Genomic DNA, 16,547 nt, shown 5'->3' with positions numbered 1-16,547 from the left:
GAGGAGGATGTAGTTAAGTGTGCTCCAAAGACAAAATTAGAATCAAACAGGGACACAGTTAGAAATGGCTTTCCATGGCCACTGGTGAGGTTTAGAAGAGAAACAAGGTAAGATGTCTTAGGACTTCAGAATAATTCTAAGGAGGCTGAGAAAGCCTGAAGATAAATACATGAGTTTTGATTGGGAGCTCATCTCATCAGTGGGCAGGTTGTGGGCATCTGGGATGCATTACTGAGGAACATTTTGGAATCTGCTCCTAGAGATGTTTAAGAAAATCTCAGACAAACTGTCTCTCTGGAATTGTTTTGTGTGCAGGGCTGCCTAGAGGGAGGGGCATGGCCCTGTTGACCTCCCAAATCCTCTTCCAGCCCCCAGAATCCTCTAGACTCTTAAGTCGTCAGATGGCATATACTCATTGGGCAGACGCAGATATTAGCAGGAAACTGAAATCAGATGACAGAGAAGTTATTTTCTTCAGAATAGTAAATCTTCACCCTCCCCTCTCTCTAAGCAACCACCATAACCACGTCTCTGATCACAGCTGCTCGTTCACGCTCACATGCAGCTGCATTATATGGTCTTTATATATGTATCCTTCCACACACCATGGAGATCATGAGAAGACCCCACACATTCGTCCAATTCTTAGTTATCCACGTGTGCATCATCTACTCTGTGATTTATCCATGGGTACCATTTTTAAGCATAGGCTGCTATTCCTTCAGACCCTTTTTTGTCTTACCACTTATCAGGAAAGTAGGCTTGTTTTAACATCTGCCTAAGCAAGGGATATTCAGGAACCCTGACTTACTCTGGGTTCATTTTCAGAAGTTTTCTCTGACTTTCCTGATGTGGCTCTTCTCCCTGACTCCGCCAGCTTCTGGCCCATTTACTCTGAGTTCAGGATGGCTTCTGGCCATTTTTTTATGCAGTTCTGGAATGAATGGAAAAGCTTACATGTGTTTCTGGAGTTCTTTTCAGATATTTGTTGGGATTTCTGTGAAGAGCTGGGCATCCTTCCCTCTGATCTTTCTCATTGCTATCCTAACTGGGAGTTGATAGGTGTATTTTTTTAGAAAGGAGATTTACATTAAAAAAATCATAGGGTTAGAGATCTAAAGCTAGAAGAAACCTCAAAGGTCACCTAGCTCACCTCCCTCATTTTACAAATGAGGAAACTGAGACTCGAATGGTTAAGTGATTTGTCCAAGATTATGCAGGAAGTAAATATCAAAATTGGAATTTGAACCCAGGTCCTCTGACTCCACAGCCAGGATTCTTTGAGTGTGATTAGGGGTAAAGAGGGGGAAAATTATGTTTACTGACTTAGAGAATCATAAAACTTCAGAGCTGGAAGGAAAATTAGTGACCATGTTGGCCAGAGATTCCCAAACTTATTTGACCTACCTCCCCCTTTTCAAAACACAAAACAAAACAACACCTCAAAGTCCCCCTGGAAATCTACTTTTTAAAAACCCTTTAATGGTTTGTTTTTTTTTTAAATTGTGTCATTTAAAAAAATGTAAAATTAAAAAAATGCATCTTAAATTTAATAATTCATTATAAATTTGTGGGCTTTTTCCAGCATTGAAATTTTGATGACACAGTATTGTGTCATGTAATCATATAGTATGGTATTGTAAACAAGTCATTACATATGCATATTGCTACTAATGATGCATCCTGGACTCCCTAACAGTTTGCAACATACATCCTACAACACTTGCTGTTAAGACCTGTCAGCAGACTTGACCACTGATTGGTTATAACTTGCTTTTTGCGTGTTTATTTGGAAAATAATGTCATCACTATGACATTAACTATTACACAACAAATTAAATGTGTGCAAACAGTTTTTCAAAATTTTCTTCTCTTCTTTCTTTATGCTTTCACTGCCCCCCCCATTTTTATTGAATGCCCCCTAATTGCATCTGAAACTACTACCACACCCCTGGATCATTCCAGCACCCTCCCGGGGGCAGTATCACTCATTTTGAGAACCTTTAGATTAACCCAATCCATTCCTTTCTTCCCCAAACTCTGATATATCCTCCAAAGTATATTGAGTTTTTCTGCCCTCCTTTTCCATATCTCTTGCCCCTTTCCCCCTTCTATATGTCAAAATTCTGTCGATCCTTCAAGGCCAATGATCCTTGGCCCAATCCTAGGATCAAGCACCACCGTTTTTCACGTCAGCATCCCCTCTCAGAACAGCTCCTACAGATCTCTTCCTCTTGTCAAGTCAAACACTTGTTTGTCACACTTATAGGCTAATATTATTTGTGTCACTTAATTTTTCACATGCATATATTTTCTCCCTCCAAATAGACTGTAGCTATTTTGAAAGCATTTTTAAATGTCAAACAAACTCTAAGAACCAAAGATTTACACAAGAAAATATTGCTCTTATGGCATTCCCCCAACAACTGTGAAACTTCTTGAAGGAAAGGACCATGATGTATGTGTCATCCAGCTTGGTATCTGGCTCTTAATAAGTACACAAAAATTACTGGTTGGTTGATAGGTTCATAAAAAATGCTTAATAAATATTAACATTCAATTGGTAGATTAGAATTAGAATTGGTAGATACAGTTGAGTATTTGCTTTGGGACAAATGACTGTGGTCTTATGTGTTTAAAATCCCTCACTGGTTTGCAATACTTTCACAATCACTGAACTTAATGTTAGGAAAAATGTGGAACAAAGGCAGCTCTTGAATTTCTCTCTTTTTACCACCTCCTGCCAGTATGGTGGTTGTATGACGGTGGTAGGGGATGAGGAGGTAGTTGTTCCTCTTGTGGTATAGTAACCAAACCCTTCTTGCACTTTCCCTGGCCCCTTCAAACCAAAGAAAAATGCTCAAAGTTCTTGATATGCCAAAGGGGGCATTTGGGGGACCAAGTCCTGTGTCAGTCTTTGCAGAGAATTTCTCTAGATAGAGTGAGTTGACATCAGTGTACATACATAGGCTCTGTTTTGCGCTGAAATTGGCTTGATTTGGAATCTTAACTTTCTACAAACCAGAAAGTTTTGAAGTTTTGTTTCCTTGTCATCTTGGGAGGGAAAGGAAAGCCAAAAGGAAAAGAAACAAGAAACAAGATGAAAGATGAAGATGAAGCGAAAATACCCACCATAAATTTTTAGAGTTTGACTTCACTTTGATTGGATAGCAATGACTAAACTATGTTGCTGAAGAAACTTTGAATGCTGGTAGACAGATAAAGCTTGGGAACATCAAAGGAAGCAAAACATAAAGCCATTTTCTTTGTAAATTTAAGCATTTGATTATCAAGCAGCTACAAAAGCAGCTTTTCAGTTTTTTGATAACATGGCTTTGTTGCGTTTGATTTCTAAGCTGTCAAGTATTGATTGCAAGTCATTGAAGTATTAGACCCACAGAAATGAGCTTTAATCTATAACGTTGCAACAAAGGATTAAGTAGAAAGGGTCCTGAGCTGTGAGTCAGGACGTTTGAATTTTATTCCCAGTTGGAACAGTAAACTTGGTCAAGTTATTTTTTCTTGTGACTTGATTTCTTTACCTATATAATGATAGGACTGAACAAAATGCCTCTGAGGGCCTCTTAAATTTGTTTCTGTGATTCTAATTTTAAAATGGTCCTGCTTATATTTACCAATATAGCCATCTCACCTCTCTCCCATTTCCAGTTATTTTACCAAGCAAAGATGAGCAGTGGTTCCAACCAAGCTTATAAATCTTCAGTTGATGAAATGAAATGACTTCCTTCCAGAAAAGGTTTGGGGAGAAATGGCAATGATTTCTTTAAAACACCTAATTATGACTTCTAAAAAGAATGATGCTTCACTTCCAGGGGATCTGTGATCTGGCCAAAATGGATATTCCCTTTAATGATACAGATTGTATCTCATCTTTGGTTACTCATTCTTTATGACTTTTGTTTATATCCCTTGCATTAATTTGAATCACAAGAGGGGGATTGAGTGGTGGTGGGACTCAGATTCTTTGAGTTTCATTGAGATTGTGTGGATATCAAAGGAACACGACCTCTGTCAATCTCTCTCCCTCTTTCTGTCTGATTTTACATCACTTCTGCATATTTCATCACTTGCAATGAAATTATTATAAGTCCTGTAAGTCAATCTGAAGTCTTGATTAAACTCATGTTGTATGTTGAGCCCACTAGAGCTATGGACATTAGATACAGAGAAAATGGTGACCTTCCTTTTTCTTTGTCCTCATGGAATATACCTTGAGAGAGTGAGGTGGAGAAATAGAACACATATCAGAAATAAAACATCAAGTAATTTTAGTATACTCAGTAGACTCCAACAAGACTTGATCCTCTGTCTACATGACACTCTAGGAGTTGACCATTAGCATTAGATGGGAACCTTTTTTTCCCCTTTATTCCCAGGTAGTTATAATAATTAGCCACTCATAGGTACCAAAGGCTTTTCATGTCCAGAGCGCTTTATGATTATGAGATAATCACCCCAACTCCCTAGTGATGTAAGACAGTTCCATGTTTTATAGGAGAGTGACACCATGCAGAAAAGGGCATGTGAGTCACTCTCTAGCATACTGTGGTGGCAGGGCTCAGATGAGCTTTTAAGGCTGCCCATTTCCTAGCTTGTACTTAGCCTAGGCCTCATATTAGCATCCTGGGAAACTCTCTGGTTTTTGAGTCAGATCTCAAATTTCAGGTGGGCCCACGTTGAGAATGGTAGTTCTTTCCCCTTTGTCTCTACAGATTGCTCCTGCATGGTCAGTCTAAAGGCTTTTTATATGGCAGGTAAATCCCAAGGACCCAGGAGTTTACTTTAAGAAAATATTTCCCTTGTGGACCCCATTTTCCAAGATGGTGGCTGGAGTAGAGAGAAAGCAAAGCTTCTTTCATAGATTCTGTTTGAAGGTTTCTGTGGTTGGAAGAGGGCTCGGCCATAAGAGCTGAGGGTATTTGGCTGGAATCCCTTGCCTCCTTCTACCAGGACCACCAGTGAGGCCCAGAGCCACTGCCCAGCTAGGCGGCTGCAGCCTCAGCAGTGTTTCCTTTGAGTCTATCCCAAACACTTCTGAACCTGGCTGGGAGAGGAGCCAAAGTTGGGGTATAGAGAGATAGTTGGATGGGTTTGGGAGGTACAAGCAACCTGGGTGAAAACAGCCACTTTATGATATCTTCCAAGGAGGAGAGAGACATTGAGGGATGCAAGGGAAATTTTGGCTTGGCTAGAAATCATTGACTCCCTTCGAGGTCCCTGAGTTCAAGGGGAGAGATGTTCCATTGGAGACCTGTGGGTGTCCTGTGGCATTAAGAATTTTAAATACTGTGTACCGCAGGCCTGAATAAATCAAGGCAGAAAATGTACCTAAAGTGGCAGCTTGGGGAGTGGTAGTAACTGTTTGTGTTTGTATTTATGTTACTGATGCCACCAGGTATGAGATGAACAACAGCCTTTCTGTTGTACGGAGACACTCTTGTGGCTTGGAATAAGGAATGGAGAGTTTTATGTTGTGTTAAAATTTGACTGTGGGATGGTGCATGCTCATAATAATAACTCAAAATTTATATAGCTCTTTGAGGTTTACAAAACTATTTCCTCCCAACAACCTTTGGGGTAGGTGGTGCCAGGATTATTTACACTTTATGGATGAGGAAACTGAGGCTGAGAGAAATGCCATGACCCATCCATGGTCACACACCTAATATATATCAGAATCCCAATTCTAACTCAGTTCTCCCAATCCCCAGTTCAGCACCCTTTTCATTATACCTGACCACCTCTCCTGACATGATAGTGTGTTTGCCAAGTAGTTTTTTACCTTAGTGTTATCTTACTTAACCCTCACAGGACCTTTATAAAGTGAGGGGCAAGGCTCAGAATTGCTAGTATATTATTGATAAAATATGAGCATTTAGAAAAACTAAGTGACTCACTCAACGTAACTTAGAAAGGCAAATGCTGAAGGGATTTGCTTCTCGACCAGGATGTTTTCTCTGTTTTCTTAGAGGCTCTTGGGAATAAAGGTGACAGTGACAAAACAAGGCAAGGAGGAATCAGGGAAGGGAGGGAAGATCCACTTCAAAAATCCCAAACTCAGAGTGTCACATACAGCATTCGACAACCCAGTGTCCTGTCTCCAAGGGCTTCTGTTCTGCTCAAAAAATTTATAAGTTACAGTCTTAGAGAAGCAGATAATTTATTTTTTCTGAAAGATTAAATCTGATTTTTTTGGGTCCAGCGACTCACTGAAAGGTCTCTGCTATCGCAGGGTGTTCTCTACTGTTCAGTTTAGTTTTCCTTTAAAAGCTACAGACTACCTCCATTATAGAATGCCATTCTCCTACAATTCAATATTTTCATTGGGCTTCATTTTTTGCCATAGTTAGCAACTAAATACATGTTAAGTCTGAATTTCCTATTAATCTTTATGGATAGTGGGGATGGAAGAGTTGTAAGAAATAAAAGATTCCCTGATTAACAAACACTACCCACTCATCTTTCTTGTAGTGAAGGACAAAGGGCTTAGAAATGCATCTTTGTTATTTTGTGTGCCTTCCCATCCATCTATTAATCTGTCCTCACTTCTGTCTTTGGGCAAATTCTCCTCCCAAAGAACTATGTTCTCCCATATCTCTCTCATTTAGCTGCTTCTCTACCATGTTTTAGAAACTTATCAAGTCCCACTGCCTCCAAGAAGACCTTCCTAAGTAAACCAATTATTCTGTCAATTAGTGAGAATTAATCAATGGCTGTTCCAAACACTGCTAGGGCAGAAGGATAGAAAGACAGAACTGAAACAGATCCTACCTATCCAAGGAACTGAGGAGCCCTCATTTTTCTCTGGAAAGACATTTGTGTGATTGATTGGTTTCTTCCCATCCTGTCTTTAGTTACAGTAGGAAAAGGGTAGATAACAGAAATGAAAAAAGTTTTTCAGGACGTAAAGGAAGAAATATATCTACTTCGTTACCTTTTTATGAATAGAATGAAGTTCTTTAGTCAAACCTGATGGAATTGGGGGCAGCTATTGGCTCATCTAAGCATCAGCAACACCCCTGATGTCCCTTTAGGAAGGAAAACATTTACTCTAGGAATCGGTAGAGGCAGAAAATGGAGCTGAAGAGTGTGGACCCTGGAAGTTGAGAAGAGAATTGGGTTAGGAAGTCCTAGCTCTTGAAAGGGAATAACTCCCAACTCAGGAAAATCATGGCATCTTACCATGTATAGCAAGTACTTACCAGCAGGAGAAATAATACCCATCCATCAATGAAAGACACAGGAATTTTTTGAGTTGAGAATTAGCCCTGGCCATTGGGAGCAGAATTGAAGAAAGGACTGGGAGTCTGGCTGAGTAACCTGCCCTAGCAGAGAATATCTTGAGGATATCACAAAAAGATAAAGGAGATTGGATTTTATGGCTTATGAGTTGCCTAGGCTGCATGTTTTTCCTTAATTTCTTCAATAAATGCAACTAATTGAGTCACCTGGCTTTCTATTAAAGGGAAACACTAGTGGGGGCTTCTGAGCTATAGTTTTAGGAGTATAGACCCACAGAGTATCTTGAACCTCAAATTTTAGAAGCTTAATCTTATCCTTTCTTAAGCCAACCTTGTCTATAAATTATTCACCCAAACTTATATGCACATTCGTTGGCTTATAAGGAACCTCTTGCTTAGAACAATCTCATTATTTGTCTAATATTTACTCTTTCTTTGAGGTCTCACTGAGGTCCCCTTTCTTCCATGAAGCCTTTGCAGACTGATATTCTTTCTTTGATGTTCTGTCTCCTCTGAACACCTATAGCAGTTATTTCTTGTACTCTGGCACTCAGCATAGGCTTACTTTATATTAGAATTTACTTATTTTTGCAGCTCTATCTTGCCACACCAACTCATTTGTAAGTGCTTTTCAGGAAGGAAGAGTGCTCTTTCTGTCCCTAGGACCTATTACTTTGCCTAGTAGCTTCACAGTGAATGTTTTTTGTTCAATAAATTCATATTCAGTAAGAGCCTGTTATGGATGACAGTGGGGCGTATCTGATAATTTAAGTGGTTCTGATTTGTGTCCACTGGAATGGTACCTCTGGTAAGGCAAGAACAGAATCTTTTCTTTGTCCTCTCAGAATGGCCTTCTCTAGTGAAGAACGCAGCAGTTGCTCAAGCATGATTTGTTGGCTGTTCTCTGTAACATCCTTAATCCAGGGATCCAAAGCAGGTCTCCAAAAAAGTAATTTTATAGTTGAAAACACTTGAGTCAATTTTTAGCCAATGTATCCATCAACTTATACCAGATCACTTAAGCCAGTCAGTAACTGAATTCATATTCTATTAGATCTTTCATCGTGTCTCCATAAAAATTGTCCTGTTTTTCATATTAGGCAGGAAGGTTATGGCCAATATTTAATTTTTATCCCATAAAGGGATAAAAATTCTTCCCTATTAGACTATGAACTTCTAGAGATGAAGGACTGGGTTGTTTTTTTTTTTTTCCTTTCTTCACCACCCTAGCCCTTAACACATCACCTGGCACATAGTAGGTATTTAATAAATTGACATAATGACTAACAAACAGGAAGCCCAGGGTAAGGTGAAATTTCATGACCTTCTTTAGCTGTATAATTTTGTGTTTTTATGATTTTTCTCAGAATGAGAACTTTTATGACCCTTTGGCTTCTAGAGAGGCAAGGTGGTATGATGGAGATAATGTGGACTTGAAATCAGGCTGACTTGGCTTTGAATCCCACATCTGATGTCTACTAGCTGTGTGACTGAAGACAACTTACTTCTCTGAGCTCCAGTTTCCTCATCTGAAAAGTAGAGATAAGAATACCATAGTACTTACCACAGAGGGCTTATGGGGTTCAAATAAGAGAATCTAAATAAAGCACTTTGCTAAATTCTTTGCTAGTTATGATTCTTAGCATCAAATAATAATAATCATAAAACAACTAGGTCCTGATTAGTGGGCATAATGAATCCCGTGAAGTGATTGCCTCATTCACATCTGCCCTACGTATTTCCATTGGGCTGAATCCAATGACCATATTTTCACATTGTTATAACTTTGAATAATATGAATTTGAATGATGTGACTACTTTATGAGATTCATTATTTGTATTAATGAAGGCCCAGCTGTATTGAGATTTGGTGGTGATAATGACAAAAATAAGAAAGTCATAATGATGATGACGATGATGACGGCCTAAGCAGGTACTATAACTGTATACCATAGAACATTGGATGTCAATGAAGGACACCATTCTTTATTTAAAAGGGCTCAGACAGCAGTGGCGAGAATAATGAATACTCTACTTAACTGGGATTTTGAGAGGATGAGTTACTTGCTTATGGTCACACAGCTATCATGTGTAAAAACAGGACTTGTACATAGGTCTTTCTGGCTACAAGACCAGTGAGTCTTCCATTCATGCTGCCTATTGCATGTATTATTGATTATTAGTAATAATAATAGCTAATGGAATGTATTACCATTGACCACAAAACACATGAACCTATCTTTCCTAAGGACCAAGAGAGCAGGATAGTTAATCAGATGTGAATTTCTTGCACATAATTACCTAACAGGTTTGGGAATGAAATCATTATCCCCTTCTCACGTAAAGAAAAATGATAGAAATCCCTGTTGTTCTCTGGCCACACAAATGACCCACCTGTCATTTTTCCCTCCTGCCTCACTGTTTGCATGGGGAACATCTTCATTATGTGCAGTTGGTCACGACTTCACAAATATTTCCACTGAATTGTTACCAAGAAAACTTTCGCCATATGAATTTTTGTTTTATTACTTTGCTTTGCTAAAGCAAACAGACACCAAAAAAAGAGCTGTGGTATTCCACTTCAGGCAAGCACCATGTCCAGAGTACTCTCTTATTTTTTTTTATTTTTATTTTCTTAAAAAAATCCCAAGAAATGCCAAGTTATAAGAGTGTATTTTTCAGGCTTTTACATGAAATTATATTCTATTCCATTTTAGAGATGGGCAAACTAGTATTTTTGTTTTTAAAATCCTTCAGGCCCAAACAGACTTTTAAACCATGTTTTAAATAAAATTAAATCTATTTCGAGACAATATTATAGGCTGATGATTTACTCTAGCTCAGACTTGGTTTTTTGCTTGCTTTTCTGGGCATTTCCCAACCTGCCCTCCCATACTGTTGCCTCCACCCCAGAGGAATAAGCAGTGTGTTTAGTGAGAGAGGGACTAAGTTTGAATTCTGTCTCTCTTACTTCCTATCTGTATAGCCTAGGCTAGTCTCTTAAACATTATGAGGCTAGATCTCCTCATCTGCAAAATGGGGGGTGGGAGGTTGGGAAGATGGAGGGAGTTAGACTAGAATGAAGTCATTAGATCAGGAATTCTTAACCTGAGATCCACAGGTCTCCTAGGGGGTCTTTGGAAAGATTTCAGGAGATTTGTGAGCTTTGTTGTTATTATTATTTTAATATTTGAATATCATGTGTCCCAAAAGACTTAGTGCCCTTTGAAGCCATTAAAGCTTAATTGGTTTTCTTTGTAATTCCATGTATTTTATTTGATACATTTAAAAATATTCTTTTGAGGAATCTAGAAAACCCATCAGATTGTCAGGGGTCTATGATACAAAAAAAATAATTTAAGAATCTCTGGACTGAATTATCTTCCTGGTCTCATCCAGCTCTTAATCTATGATGCTAAGAATTTTATGAACTCTCTCAGATCCTTTCCAGTTCCGTCCTCCAGTTTATGACCTTATGAGATCCTTTTCACTTCTGAAATTCTATGGGAAAAAAATAAGATATCTGATTTGAGCTCTGTTCTCAAATAATATTCTGGGATATAGTATACTTGAGTTGAACCAACTCTAAAAGTGTCAGTGTCTGTGATTACAGTAGTCAAATCATGTGTGTGTGTGTGTGTGTGTGTGTGTGTGTGTGGATAGTTTTTCTCAGAATTGACAGTCAAATCAATTCTCTATTGTATCTTGTTGGGGGAACTATGTGACCTTAAAGGGAAGCCAGATTTCTCCCCTGAACCTCTGTATCTTTACTTAGCAAGACTAAACTTAATAAATACATTAAGCACCCAAGAATTATGGCTGTGGAAAATGGACAGTTCTCAATAGGACAGCAACTGAAGACAGTCAAGACAGTGATGGGACCTGAAATGACATTGATATAGGGGTCATGCAGGTGAGGAAGCTCTATCTAGCAATATAGATTTGCACCTTCTGGGCAACTTTAATTCATGCCTAGAATAAAGGTCAAACAGCCCATTTGACTTAACATTGTAGCCAGAATCAGATTAAAATATACTTAGGAAATATTTAACAAAATCAATTGAAATACAGGAGGACAGAGATAATGTTAATAAGTAGTTTTCTAAGTCAATATATGGTCCTACAGGGATCCCTATGTACAGTTTAGGGACCCTGTTTCTGTTTGAGTTTGACCCAACTGTCCTGGAGCACTGAGTAGGTAAATGATTTACCCAGGGTCTCACAGCTAGAATGTGGAGGGTGGGGATTTGAACCCAGAGCATCCTAGCCTTGCCTTCTAGCTGTCTGTCTGCTATGTCTTGATGTATATTGAATATATTGAACACCATGTATATTTTCTCTTAGAACCAATCAACCTGGTGAGTCTTGGGGATGGGGAACTTATTTTAAATGTGCAACTTGATCTATCTTTCTAATTGCCACCGTGGCAACTGAACCATCAGGAAAATCATCTCTTGGTGTCTCCCAGCAAAGGGTAAATGACTCTCCTCTCAGTTCATTTTTTCTGCAGACTCAGCCTCATGGAACACAAACCTGAAATGCAGTTTCTCTTGCCCTGTGTTTACTTTTATTCCAGCCACATCTGGGAGCCAAAATTCATAAATTTATTGCCAACCTGACAACAGTTTACTGAATTTGTAAGTCAGGGGAAGGAGAGGGGGAAAAATGGCGATCTCTTGGCTCCCCATGTGTAAAACGGATGGAGGGATGGATGTCCAGACTATAAACCCCAACACTGTTTATTAACATCTGTGGCCTGTGTGCAGACAGTGAAGGCATGAGCTGGGTTCTGTTTGTCTTGGAGATTTAAGGCAGAAAGTTCCACAATGTACTCTTCATATATACACAGTACAACATCTTTTTTAACCCACCAGAGACGAGGTAAAAGAAACAAGAACCATTCAGATGTGGAGGACGATGGATGCGATATGGGGAGAACCTCCATGGGCAAGGGGCCGTGTTTACCATTGGGGCAATGAAGTGGGTGGGCTGAGTGTCATGACGTACTTTGGCTTTTAAAGTAGTCATAAACCAGTCTATGAAACAGGTCTGGCATTTTCTTTGCCTTTCACAAATGGGGTTTTGGTATGATTTAAAAAAAAAAAGAGAGAAACCCTCTCCTCTAAGTTGCAGTGAATGCTATCCATAAATGCAAACTAGTCATAGTTAAGATAGGACTCCTCCCGAGGGTATTCAGGTATTTCTGTGGTGGCTTTGGAGGTAATTCGTGTTGTTAGAGACTGGAGGAAAAGAGTTCAGCAGGATCCTGAGCCCTTAGGAGTCCTGTTCAGTGGCCTAGATTCATATAGTTGTACTTAGTGCCATTTGGGGAATACTATCCTACCCTAAATATGATAGATCCCAATGTGGTAAACTGGTATTGACACCCTCATAGGTATTTGATACTGTAGGGGCAACCTTACAGTGGAAGCACATTGAAGTTTAGAGAAGGGTTTGTAGAAGAAATGCTGCTAGCTTTGGCCCAAAGGCAAGGGTTCTGAACTTTTTGTGTGTCATGGACCTATCCCTTTGGAAGTCCAGTGAAGTCTATGGGACCCTTTTCAGGGTAATGTTTTTAAATGCATACAATGCATAGGATTACCAAGGAAACCAATTATATTGAAATAGTTATCAAAATGTTTTTTAAAATTCATGGACCTTAGATTAAGACCCCTGGCTTAAGGTATGGAAGGGCTGGAAACATTTGACTAGAGGAAAAGTGGCAAGTGACATCCTTTCTGAAGTTGGTTTGGGCTCTCACCATACCTCACGTCTGAGGTTCATGCACTGAAAAAAAGGGCAGTTTTTGTGGTCAGAGCCTAGGGCTTGGACGAAACACTTGGATGGAAGGGAGAATGTTTCTGTGAAAGGCATGACCTGCTGAGAAGGAGAAAAATCCTTGTCTGTGGGGAGTCGGGCTGCAAGGCAAGGTCCCTCTTGCCTGGAGAACAGTGATCGACTGTTGGAAAGTTTGGCTTGACCCACTGCCCAGGTGTGCTTGCCCCACAGTCAGGTGCTGTGAGCATATGAAAAGAGGCATGTGGGTTCCTTTGCCTGGCTTCCTACATTCCATCTACTGGTACCAGAACTTCTCTTGTGAGTCTCAGGATTTGCTGTTAACTTTGTGCCTCCTGGAAAGCTCTGAGGGATGTGTATGCCTGGCACATGGTAGATACTAAATAAATGTTTATTGAACTGAATTGAATTGAATTGCTGCTCAGTTTTCTTTCACAAGTCAAGGAAGCTGGTAAGGTCTAGAGAGGCGTGGGAGGATGTAAAGGGTTCCATCTTCTGCCTGATTCATCATTCTCCATCTCTTGGTTTTCCCATGTGCCATTTGAACTGAAAACCAAGATGTGTCTTTGATTGGGGCAACATTTTATCCATTTAGCTTATTTAGCCTGGGGCTAGCCATCCCACCAACTGCAAACCAGCTGCCACCCACAGAGCCTAAAGCCAACCTAAATGAGGTAGCAGGGTACCCTCCCAGGAGATGGCATGTGATAGGCAAGAGAGACTGACCCCACCACCTTGACCCCCAACTCCCCTCAGGACCCTGAATCTGAGAGCCTTGGGAGTAACAATTCTTCTATCATAGTATTCCCCAGTGACCATCCTAGGCAGCATCCCTTGTGGAGATGTAGTCTGGTAGCTGTTTCTGCTATGAACAAGGGACTGAAGATCAATAAAAGGAAATTCTTGCTACCAAAGTCCTTGGCACTACTACGGGTTCAGTATTAGAAACTGATTAATTATCAATGTCATTAGAAGTGACATAAAGGACGAAAACTACCATCTGCTTTGATGCAGTATCCTAAGGACCATGGTATATTTTCTATCCAACTTGAAACTGAAGTTTTTTATATATATTCTTTATAAGCTGAACTCCATGAGAACAGGAAGAGTCTTTTTCTATTTGTAGCCTTAGGGTTTAGCATAGTGCTTTGCACATAGCAAATATTTCATTCATTCAGTTGCAGGAGTTGATCATGAGATCAAACCAATTGTACCTGAATGGACTGGTACTCCTTGGTGGGAGCAGGGATGAAGAGTGGAGAGTTAAATATATCTGAGAACCTGTAGGGCAGCTGGGTGGTACAATGGGTAGAACTCTGTACCTACATACAGGAAGACTTGAATTTAAATCACGTCTTTGACGCGTACTAGTTCTATGACCTTGGGTAAATCACTTAACCCACAATTTTCTCGTCTGTAAATTGGAGATAATAATAACTCCTATCTCCTAAAGTTGTTGTGGGGATCAAGTGAGATAATAATTGGAAAATGTTTAGCACATGCTTGGCACATTGTAAGGGCTACATAAGTGTTAGTCATTATTATTGTGGAGCAGTTATGTGATACAATAGATGCAGTGCCAGGCCTGGAGTCAGAAAGATTCATCTTCTGGAGTTCAAATCTGGCCTCAGACACTTACTAGCTGTGGGACCCTGGGCAAGTCACTTAACCCTGCTTGCCTCAGTTTTGTCATCTGTAAAATGAGCTGGAGAAAGAAATGGTAAACCACTACAGTATCTTGGCTAAGAAAATGGGATCACAAATAGTCAAATACGACAAAAATAACTGAAAATCAAATTATTATTTATACTATGTGGCCTCTACAGAGAGGTAATAATTGAAGTAAGATAATTTTATCTTTATCTATCTCACTACTGATCAACAAATTAAAATAAAAATAATTTTACATGTGATTTGGAGAGGCAACATTGTACAATGAAAGAGGCTGCTGGATTTGGGTTTTGAGTATCTGGTCACTCCTTCTCTGACCTTGGACAATTTCCACAATCTCCCTTGAGTTTCTATTTCCTTATCTGTAAAATAAACGGATTGGGCTATATGACTTCTGAGATTACTTCCAGTTTTATAGTTATGATCTGAAGTATGTTTGATTTTACAATCCTGGATTTCCCTAGAAGTACTTTCTCATACTACCTCTAAGTTGATAATTAGCCCTTTACACTTGAAGAATGACGCAGGGAGATAGTGTACTGGCTTATCTCTGACACATACAAGCTGACTATGGCAGGTCCCTTTACACCTCCTTGTTCCAGGAAATTTTTTAAGCCTACAAGTTAGAGAGAAATCAGTGATGCCTTGGTGGAATCAGTTTCCCAAACTAGTAGTTCAGAAATTTTCTCCACCAATGGAAATCATGGATCTAGACCAAAAAAAATAAAATAAAATTATGGTTCATGAACTAGCTAGTTATTCTAATAATCTTGGGCTTTTAGAGCTAGAAGGTATCTAGTCCAACCCTCTTGTTTTATGGGTAGGGAAACTGAGGCCCAAGAGAGGAAGTGATCTGCTTAATAGTGTGCAAATGCCAAGAAGCAGGATTGGGATAAAGCAACAGACCTGTAGATTCCTGGTCTAATGTCCTGTTCCCCTGCCCCTCTCCTTAACCCCACACTTCTGTTTCCTCCCTTCTTGCGGACACTTGTTGCATCTATATTTGTCTTTTTAAAGCTGTTACAACAGCCTAGGGAGGTGGGGTGGTGGGATGGGATGGAACTCGACTCATGATTTCATTGGTATTAGCAATTCCCTCTCTTTGCCAAAGCAGATCAGCTACTCTGAAATTTAGAGTCTTAGTGTTCCCTTGGGGACACTGAGAGATTAAGTGATTTGCCCAGGGCATGTGTCAGAGGCTAGACCAGAATGTAGATCTTCCTGACTTTGAAGGGTTGTTGTACTATGCTGGCCTCCAAACTAGTTAGTGGTAAAGATGAAGCTATCTGTGTTTCCAGCTAAAAAAGATTCTAAAAGAAGAAAAAAGTATCATTTAAATTTATTTTAAAATATGCTCTTATTTCATTACATATTTCCCAATTATGCTTAAAATAATATTTAATATTTATTTTAAAATATTTAGAATTCCAAATTCTCTCCTTCCTTCTTGCCCCTCCTCCACCCTTTGAGAAGTCAAATAATATATTGATTATAATGTGAAGTTGAGCGAAACATATTTCCGTATTAAACAGGTTGCAAAAGAAAACACAAGATGTCATGTTATAATGGAAAGAGGAACATTGTCAGGAAACCCACATTCAGGTCTTGACACTGGACAGATCATTTACTCTCTCTGACCCTCATTTTCCCCATTTGTAAAATGGGAAATAACACTTGCTGCAAGACTGTTGTGAAGAAAAGATTTTGTAAAATGCTAAATGCTATATAAATGTGATATTTCTTATTAAAATTACTTTCAAAAGTAATGGGATTTTAAAATTAGCCATAGACTTCTAAATCTTTCTACCCAACTACATT

General features: G+C 39.3%; 1 long non-coding RNA gene across 8 annotated transcripts in view; it reads left to right on the top strand.

Annotated features, from left to right (window-relative positions):
* LOC140528074 (uncharacterized) overlaps positions 1 to 16,547 on the top strand; it is a 261,449-nt gene that overhangs the window by 179,173 nt on the left and 65,729 nt on the right. The window lies entirely within an intron of this gene.

The sequence above is a fragment of the Notamacropus eugenii genome, chromosome 2, assembly GCF_028372415.1.
Source record: "Notamacropus eugenii isolate mMacEug1 chromosome 2, mMacEug1.pri_v2, whole genome shotgun sequence".
NCBI classification, from domain to species: Eukaryota; Metazoa; Chordata; class Mammalia; order Diprotodontia; family Macropodidae; genus Notamacropus; species Notamacropus eugenii.
Note: the sequence above shows the minus strand (reverse complement) of the source record. Positions and strands in the feature narration are given on the sequence as shown.